Source organism: Aulostomus chinensis, chromosome 13, assembly GCF_037954235.1.
Source record: "Aulostomus chinensis isolate RoL2024-O1b breed Wild chromosome 13, RoL_Achi_v1.0, whole genome shotgun sequence".
Classification (NCBI taxonomy): domain Eukaryota; kingdom Metazoa; phylum Chordata; class Actinopteri; order Syngnathiformes; family Aulostomidae; genus Aulostomus; species Aulostomus chinensis.
Window position 1 is genome coordinate 27,503,964 of NC_141332.1, and position 10,417 is coordinate 27,514,380.

A 10,417-nucleotide genomic window follows, 5' to 3' on the forward strand; every position below is an offset into this window, starting at 1 on the left:
CAGCGAGGGGGAAGGAAACGGCACCTCAGAGAGGCCCATTACTGTAAAGCCTCTCCTCGGCTCATTTGGACTCATCACATCTTCCCTCCAACGTAACCAGGATGAGCAGGATCAGCTCACTTGTCCCATCAAACAGCCAATATCACACCTGAAGCTAAGATGGCACATCAGTGGTAGTGCACATCAAGGGAGACCAGTCTGCCTTTTAATTGGCTCCAGCAGGTCATCTCCGCGCGGCGCTCATTTGTCAGGGATAATATGCAGGACACATTTGGATTTAATTCCCCCTCACTTTTTTTGCTCATTTGATTTTGTGTGCCGGCTCTGGAGGAGAAGAGGAGGAGGAGGAGGAGGAGGTTTAATTGAGAAGGAAGTGTTGGTTGAGAAAAAAACTGGAGAATGACTGGAGGTGACACATGGAGAACAAGAGTGTGGATTTAAAACATGAAAGGCAGTGCGAGGGGCGGGGCGGGGCGGGGGGGGGGGGGGTGACTCGGCCGACCCGCTGGATTGAAACACCCAGAGATGGAGAGTGACTCATCTGAGATAAAAGAGGGAAGTGGAGGCTGCTGCTGTGACAGCTAATGAAGAGCTCCTCCAGCCTCTGTCTTCTTCACATCCAGCCCTCATTGTTTATTGATGCTGCGCTCCGAGCTTCAGACCAGAGCAGACGATCAGCGCTTGCCCATCACGCCATTTAGAGGCCTTTAGCATAAAAGCAATCGCTTTTAAAGGTTTCCCTCCGCTGCACTTAAAAAGGGGCCTTGGTGACTGTGGTGTTGGGTGGGTGGAGGCTGGGGGGGGCTAGGACTGGGACCCGCTGTGCCTCCTAATGTGGAGGGGTAATCTGAGCCTCCGTCACCAAAGTTTTCCTGTTGAAGACTCTGATGCGGCGTTGAAGAGCTCTTATCTGGAAGCTGAACAAACAGCCTCTCGATTGGCAGTGAAAGAGCAAATGAGGCCTGTTGAAGTGAGCGCCACATAATCAACAGGAAGGAGACGGATGAGGTAAAGGAGTTTGGGCTCAAGTGATAAGCTCATGAGGTCCACTGACATACACAGCTAATACCAACAAAGAAGAGGCTGGACTGAAGTTCCACGTGAGGAGTTTCTGTCCAGTGTGAATGAGGGAGAAGTGTCCGTGGGGGTGCGGGCAGCTTCGTTCCAGGAGTCACCGACTCCCAGCTAAAAATCTCCCCTTTTCCACCGTGATGTCACCACACAGGCGCCTCTCACATCCCAGGTTGTCAAAAAGTGAGACTTACTCACGGCATGGAACCGTATTCATGCTCACACTTGCGTGTGTGCGTGTCCCAGCAGCTGTCAGTGGGACACGTGGAAGGATCCGTCCAAAGCGCCGCAGGGATCCTCCCACGTTGATTTCATCCCTGCTGTTCTTTGCTCAGCGATATCAAGCGTGACAAACCAGGAATGTTTTTGGTTTGTGTTCAAAATCCTGCGCCCACAGATGTGTCCGACTGTAAACATCTGCACTACATGGCGTCCACATCGTCCTCCATCTTTTCACATTGGCAAAACAGTCCCACTTATTTTTCTCAGGTAGAGGCCAGACGGGGCCCTAGAGAAGGCAAGGGCCTCCAGGGCACTTTGCTACGATTCACATCTATCATGATATCATATTTCCATTGTCTGGCCCTGCGATGTAAAAGCTGCCTCAAAGTCGTGGAGTCGGGCCGCCTCCCCTCCAGTCACCTCAGCCGCTCTCCGAGGTGCTGAAGTCGAGTTAAAAACAGCACAACAAGCCGTTGCCGTTATTGCAGCTAATTAGCAGCTTCCTGTTAGAAAAGGCTGATACTGAATTAGACGAATGGCTGCCTGCGGGCACGCGTCACGGGTGATGGATGGATGACACCGACTCCCTGCGGCAATGGCAGATGCTGAATTGAGCACGGGGGGGGGGGGGTGTGGCGAGGACGAGCAGGGTGGTAAACAGGTCGGTAGGACGGCGATGGCCTCTAGTTCTGCTGCTGCTGCTGCAGGTCCCTGTAGAGACAGATATGTAGGGCGCCACGCATCACCTTTGCGGATCCTGGTGGCACTAATGCTTCTAAAGCTGGGGGGGGGGGGGGTGTGAATGCTGAACAGGAAGTAGCAAGTTATTTAAAACAACAGGAGAAACATGCAGGTGCTGCCTGCCCTGCGTGTGGAGACACCTGACTAGGGGGAGCTCAGGCTCCTCCCCCCAGTCCTCCTCCATTAGCTGTCAAAGCTAACAGTGGCGTGGACAGAGGATTCATGTTTAGCATAATCCCACTTGAGTCACTACCATATTTCCTGTAATAGTGGGCGGGGCCTCCCCCAGGGAGGTTCCCACAACGTTATTTGAGGCTAGCTGGTGGTGGAGGTGGAGCTCAGTGGGTCTGTGTGGTCATTTTCTGATCCGTGCCGGTGTGGCGTGCTATTTTACTGACTTTATCTGTTAACACCAACTCAGCACTTCCTGTTTCAAATTAAAAGCTCAGCCCTGAAGAGTAATTTCTTGTCAAGGCTTTTATTAAAGCATTCCTGTGGAGAGCTGAGGGACCTGTTGCATCATGGCGTAACCAGCAATTTGTGGTACTTTGTGGGGCTTCTGTTCGTGATGTATGACGTCAGCGCTGTACGCCACCTCGGTGGGTTCTGGCCACAGGAGTGTTCTGGTCAGGTTCTGGAGTAGCTGGTCCATTTCTGACGGCAGTGAAAGTCAATATACCCACAATACATTCTGCATCGGTGGGCCAAAGTTTTTGATTCCCTCGTCTGACTTTCGACTGGACTCGTCTCGGCGTGCTGGCGGGTCTGTGGAGCAGACTCACATTAGCTGGACTAACCGCACCAAGCCACGCCGGAGGACTTTTTAAAGCATCACAAAAGGCTGGGAACAGTTAGAGTACAGCGAGAAGCCAGTTCCTCCTCATCATCGGGGGATTCTGGCTACGGGAGGAGGGGCGGCTGGGAGGGGGTCCTGTCCTAGTCTGGCTCCCTGAACATCCTGGAACTACACAGAAAACGTGTTTTACTCTATCAGGGACTTTTGAAAGCTGCTGGTGTCCTTCTTCCTTCCTTCTCTCCTGCCTGCCGACACCAGCTGAGAGGGGGTGTTTCTGCATGATGAACTGCATGTGTCTGTCTCTACGGGGGGGGGGGGGGGGGGGGTGCTCACCACATCCAGAAATAATCCAATTCCACGGGAGGATGAACCAAACCTCCACCCTGCCGCTCTCAACTTCACCACCATGAAAAGAGCTTTAGAGTCAGAGGTTTCACAGGAAAGACCCCAGAGACTGCGTGTGTGTGTGTGTGTGTGTGTGTGTGTGTGTGTGTGTGTGTGTGTGTGTGTGTGTGTGTGTGTGTGTGTGTGTGTGTGTGTGTGTGTGTGTGTGTGTGAAGCCAAAAGCTGGAAATTCCCCTCCATGTGGATTTACCCCATTTCTTAAAAAGGGAACACAATATTCTGGGACAGGTTGTATTGCCTCATTGTTATTCTCTCTCTCTCTCACTCTCACACACACACACACTCTCTCTGATGCAAGAGCTTTTTCCTCAATAAAAATGGCAGAATGTTTTCTCTGAAATACCTGGAAATCTTTTAGCTTTTGATTCCAGGTTTATTTGGCTCCCTGAAGAAGGGGAAGGTCCTGCTGTGATTGGTCACCGCCGGTCAGAGAATCACTCGCCTCCGCCCACCTCCTGCACGCAGAACTGCACCTGGAAGGTAAAACCTGAAGCTGCACACTGTCACGACCTCACGCTGCCACATGAAATCAACTGACAGCTGGGTGTGACGACTCCAAGTCACGATTGCCAATGTGTCCAACTTCTCCTTTGAGTCCAAATGAAAAGGCTATAAATTCTGGGCTTCGATGAGTCTACACGCTTCTGTCCAGACTGGGCTGATAAACTTGTAGTTTTGTTTTAAGGTGGAAAGTTTTGGAATAAAATATGCAACTGTGATTAATTTGACTGATCATGCAGTTGGGCAGTGATTCACAATAAGAGACAGAATCATCATTCTTGTGATTTCAATTGAAATCCACTGAAACGATGATGGAGATCTGAACCAAGAACATCTGGAACATCTGCCAGAACGTCTCTGCTGCACCTCAGTGGTTTCATTGGTGATTTTAATAAAATCTTCATTTATTCTGTTAATATTTGTTCATCTAATTTTCCATTCATGTCAGATTAAATGTCCAACCCCACATCAATATTCAAGCTCCAACTGTTACTGTAATATATTGGAGGAAACATTTCAATTTTTGCTAAAATTTGAAAATTTTCTGCAAATATCGATTATTGTGTTGTATTGCAATACAGAATGATAAAACTGTGAGTTCCTGCTGCTCCAATGTTAGCGGTTAGCGTGTGAAGCTAACGGAGCTCATTTACTGAAGAAGAAACTCCAAGGATGATTTTATTCCTTTCAGTAAATATCACAGATATTTAAGGATTCAGCCAATTAGAAGTGTGGTGGAGGAGGAGAACAACGTCACTGGTCCTGGTCAAGTTTTCTGGCTCTGATCCTGACCAGTCTTGTAATATTTGGTATCTGCTTAGTCTCATCCAACAATTATATTTAGCTAAACATACTGAAGTAACAATTATCACCCCAGAACACTGTTGAATCAGCAGCTCCTGGTTTGTGAAAGTTTAGAACACAATGAAACTTAGTGTGAGTTCAAATGTGTCTGCAGACCTACAGCTGCTGACCTGGCCTGTGACCGCCTGTTTCAGCAGAAATAGACAGCTTGTGTCTGATGACCACATTCAGATACTCGACCCGTTGTCGTCTATCATTGGTGGATGGAAGATGGTCGTTTTTTCCAACAGTAGTTGTGAACAAGTCCAGGTGATCCTCAAGCTCTGTTTGCAGGTGAATTGTGAGGCGGCTGAATTAACAAAGTCAGTGCCTCTGCAAACGTTCCGCGAGGAAGTGTTTGACTTCCTGATGGGTGGGAAGTGTTAGCATCAGCTAGCTCTGGTCCAGGTTAGTTAGCTTAGCCCAATGGCTGGTAGTGGTTGGGAAGTATTAGCATCAGCCAGTTCAGGTCCAGGCTAGTTAGCTTAGCCCAATGGCTGGTAGTGGTTGGGAAGTGTTAGCATCAGCCAGTTCAGGTCCAGGCTAGTTAGCTTAGCCCAATGGCTGGTAGTGGTTGGGAAGTATAAGCATCAGCTCGTTCAGGTCCAGGCTAGTTAGCTGAGCACAATGGCTGGTAGTGGGTGGGAAGTGTTAGCATCAGCTAGCTCAGGTCCAGGATGCTGGTGTGTCCAGCAGGAATCCTCCTCCTCATCATCATCAGTAGCAGCAGTCGCTCTTCTCGTCCTCAACAAACGTTTGGTTCTGTTGACCCAAGTTCCAGTGGAGCTTTGGAGGTGCTGCGTCAAATCACTGCTCCCAGTCAGGAAAGTAGTTCCGGCTACGTGTCTGATTCTACCACTACAACCTCTCCTCATGTTAAACTGGTATTCATCACCAAGGTTACACACAACCCTCCTGATATTAATGCAGGCAGAGATGGAGCTATGCTAACACTTCCCACCCACTACCAGTCAGTGTGCTAAACTAACTAGCAGGGATATAACCCCCTAGAGAAACATCTCTGTCTTCTTGTCCATCTCTCAGGACAGTGGCTGTCATGTGGTCGTTTTTATGGTAAACCGTACTGACAGAACAACAGGAAGTGACCATGTAAGGAGAGAAGAAGGATCAAGCTTATCACCTCACCACCTCATCAGGAGGCAACTCTGTCAAATGTAATTATGATGTCACGTGTGTCCTCCACATTTCCCACCCCGCCAGTCCTTGTTGCAGCGTCTTCTACCTCGGCTGCAAATGAAGCTCACTGAAAGAGTCTCCTTTAGTTTTCAACGCCATGATGAAATCGGTTGAAAGACGTCAAGTTTTACCCTTGTTTGTCCATCTGTCACGCGCCATATCACAGGCACAGATTGGATTAACACGGACGCTTCACTTTATTCATTCTTATTCTGTTCTCAAGATGTTGAAAGTTCTCTTTGGAAAAACAACTCGACTCCAACTGGAAAGAGGATGAAAGAACACGGAAACAATGAGCGATTTGGGCTCAGATGGACGAGTTGCGACCAGAGACTTTTGTGGTGGAATATTTAAAATGATTCAGGAGCAGGTTTCTCGTAGAGCTCCAGAGATCCGATTTTTACAAATTCATGTGGTTGATTCGTCTCACTTTATCTGCATTTAAAGTGATTCTGATTGGCCCAGTGGGAGACGCCAGTGACAAGCTCAAAACAAGACGTGGTGTTTGTCAGTGATTGGCCCAGTTGGGGGGGGGGGGGGAACCAGTTCCCTGATGCTGGTTTTTCCCTTCAACTCTTTTCATTAAGCTTTACTTCAGTGGCTCATCCAGCTTTAACCAAACCTCCTCTAATAGGAATAATTTACGTGTTGTGATATTGAACGTGCATGCTGAGTGCTGGGTGGAACAGTGGGGGCAGGGGTCCTCAGGACCACGGGTGTCTCACTGAGCATCCCTGCATGTCGATGCTACAAGGAACAAGTTAGAGGTCATGTCAGAGGTTCACCTCTGTCCTGAAATTGTTCTTCCTGCAAGGTTCTACATGTCTCTCTGGACTAAGAGAGTAGGAGGAGTCACACAGGGCACTGCAGGGCCCTGGTGTTATTGTAGTCCAACAGGAAGTTAGCATGTCAGTGGGGAGGTGTGTTTGTAGTCCAACAGGAAGTCAGCATGTCAGTGGGGAGGTGTGTTTGTAGTCCAACAGGAAGTTAGCATGTCAGTGGGGAGGTGTGTTTGTAGTCCAACAGGAAGTCAGCATGTCAGCGGGGAGGTGTGTTTGTAGTCCAACAGGAACTTAGTATTTCAGTGGTGAGGTGTGTTTGTAGTCCAACAGGAAGTCAGCATGTCAGTGGGGAGGTGTGTTTGTAGTCCAACAGGAAGTCAGCATGTCAGTGGGGAGGTGTGTTTGTAGTCCAACAGGAAGTTAGCATGTCAGTGGTGAGATGTGTTTGTAGTCCAACAGCAAGTTAACATGTCAGGCATGAGGCATTTCTGTAGTCCGGCCGTTGATCATTGGCTGGATAGCTGTGATCCGTTGTGACCTCATCACACATAGCTGCTCCCTTCGAACACACTGGACTAGCAGTAGAAATATCAGTTGGGTTAGATGAGAGTGACAACAGGGAAAAAGACAAGATGGGAGGGTAAGAGAAAAGAAAAAGTGAGCGAATCTGAAAAGGAAAAGAGGAACAACAGAATAACTGAAGATGTGAAGGGAGGAAGAGTGTGACAGGACAGGAGGAGCACAAGAATAAAATCAAGAGGTGTTTGGCATGCATGCGGGACATGAACTCTCTGACGTGACATGATGAATCACCAGGAATTCACTGGGACGTCAACAAAGTGTCCCAGAAGCTCGCTGTCGCCGTGGCGACGGAGGCGGCGGTGTCTGTATTACGTGGAGATGGATGGAGATGTAGAGTTCTGGTGTACACATTCATGCTCTTTGCTCTTCACGCCGTCATCCATCATGATTCCAAACTCTGCTGCCTCGGCACGCATGTACACACATCCATCAGGGAATAACAGCAGGAATACGTGATCCTACCCACACACAAGCACCTGAAGAAGGAACGCCAGTGAATTAATTAGCATTAAAGTCCTCGTCTACGGCAGCACGGTGATGCAGTGGTTAACGCTGTCGCCTCACAGCAAGAAGGTTCCCGGTTTGCGTCCCAGCACGGGGTCTTTCTGGGTGAGTCTCCATGTTCTCCCTGTTCCTGCTGGGGACATTATTGTGATGAGGGCAGGATTACAAAACTCCCTCTTCAAGGTCTGTTTTCAGTTCTAAAAGTGAATCGGAATCTTAATTTGCACAAATTATTTTGTAGGGGTTTTGAAATCGGGGAGGTCACATGACCCTGTAATCACTTCCTTCACCTTTTGGTGAGTGAACCCGTCCTTCACCAAGATTAATCAATAATTCAGCCCAACAGTGTGTGGTGATTTTATCCTCCTGACATGAATCTGAATCTGGTTTTGCTCATTTTTGCGGTGGCACCACCACATCATCACAACACACGCTTGATGTTGTTGACCGTAATAAATCAGTGGCACACAAAAATGAACTAGAACGAGGACTAGAACTAGAACTAGAGGATTAATGATGAGAAGCTAGCTTTAGCTTCTTGGATAAATTGCCCACTCTTAGCAACAACTTAAAACCTGAGATTGTTCCTCCCCTGCGGTCTTGGAACCTTTAGTAGCGTGTTGCCAAATCTCCCCTCTCCACCAATTGGCTGGAAATCAAGAGCAAAATAAAGGAAAAGCAAAGTGAGCGTCTGTTTAGTCTGAGTGGGCGGCGGCGGCGGCGGCGGCGGCGGCGGCCTGTCACTTCTAGAGGAAACAAGACAAAGGAACAACAGTAGCAGTTCGTCAAGGAGCCAACATGAAACGTATGTGTGTAATATTGAGACGCATCATCAGCCTGTAAAGCGCTGAGTCCATTTATCCGTCCAGCTTCATGGGGACCGGCTGCTGAATCGTTACAGTTTATCACCTTTATCTTAACGTGTTGAACACAACGAGGCGTCTCAGTCCCACTGCTACAGGATGAGTTCAACGCTTGTGTCTACCAATGGAGATTCTGGTGAAAATGTTGATGTTTTATGTGTTGTTTATATATTTTACAATCAAGATATTCAATATTTGTGTTGTCATTTATGGTTTATGGTTTCAACTGTGGACCGGAGACTTCTCCCTCCTCCGGTCAGGATTGTGCTGCTTCCATGTTTTATGTGTCCACAGTCGCTAAAACGGTGACAGCAGTGAAATGGGATCAGAGGGTTAAACCGATAAAAAGTCAGTGAAACATTTAAGATTTAGAACATGAAGAAGATGCAATAAATAAATACGGCTGTAAAACATCGATGGAGCAGAAGCCTCCGGAGGTCCTGAGAGGCCAGACTGGTTCTGACTCCAACATGCTGCTGCAGGATCCAGAGCTGTAACCAATCGTGACATCATAGTGACATCAGCATGCCGCTGCCGGGCACGCAGGGTTCTACCGTGGAACGCCTGGTAGTCGGTACACATGACAGCAGCACAGGGCAGCAGCTTTAGCTTGAACTCATCATTGTGACATTATTTTAATTCAACAAATTCACACCTGTCAGTGTGTTACACGGCGTGTTGGAGAACTTTGTTCATTCGTGAACATCCGTGGAGCCCAGCAGTTGATCCACACTGGTTCCCAGTAGAACCAGTTTCGATCTCCAGTCAAAGTGGTGATGGAGTACGAATCATCCCTGGAGTGGGTGTTAGCTGCTGTTACCCATCAGTCTCTGTTAGCGTCGAGCTAAATATACGTGGCTGGTTCTTTCTGCATTCTGGAGCCAAACTAAAGGTCAGGAGGTCACTGGTGCTGGGGTTCCCTCTTCATAAAACCTGAACTTCTCCCAACACTGAATGTTGTTTTTCTCATGAAAATTGAATGGAGGGAACCTGGATGCTGTGGAGTGCCTCTCTACTGTAATGCTGTGTGTGTGTGTGTGTGTGTGTGTGTGTGTGTGTGTGTGTGTGTGTGTGTGTGTGTGTGTGAGAGAGTGCCTGTATGTGTGTGTGTGTGTGCATGTGTGTGTGCCTCTGTATGTGTGTGCGAGTGCATGTGTCTGTGTGCGGTTCGAGTGCATGTGTCTGTGTGCGGTTCGAGTGCATGTGTGTGTATGCATGCGAGTGCATGTGCCTCTGTATGTGTGAGTGCGTGTGCCTCTGTATGTGTGTGTGCGTGTGCCTCTGTATGTGTGTGTGCGTGCGTGTGTGTGTGCGTGCCTCTGTATGTGTGTGTGCGTGTGTGTGTGTACGTGCCTCTGTATGTGTGTGTGTGAGTGCATGTGCCTCTGTATGTGTGTGTGCCTCTGTGTGCGGTTCGAGTGCATGTGCGTGTGTGCGTGCGTGTGTACGTGTGTGTGCCTCTGTATTTGTGTGTGCGAGCGTGTGAGTGCTTATGTGTGTGCCTCTGTGTGTACGTGTGTGCGTGCGAGTGCATGTACATGTGCGCGTGCGTGTGTGTGTGTGCCTCTGTATGTGTGTGTGTGAGCCTCTGTACCTGTGTGTGTGTGCCTCTGTGTGTAAGTGTGTGTGCATGCGAGTGCATGTGCATTTGTGCGTACGTGTGTGTGTGCCTCTGTGCGTACGTGTGTGTGTGCCTCTGTGTGTAAGTGTGTGTGCATGCGAGTGCATGTGCGTTTGTGCGTACGTGTGTGTGTGCCTCTGTGCGTACGTGTGTGTGTGCCTCTGTGTGTACGTGTGTGTGCATGCGAGTGCATGTGTGTGTGTGTGTGTGGTTCCAAATGTCAGGGCTGGATTGATTCCTCCCTCTGATTAATTCATGGGAGCTCTAATGTTCTGCATAGAGAATTGGT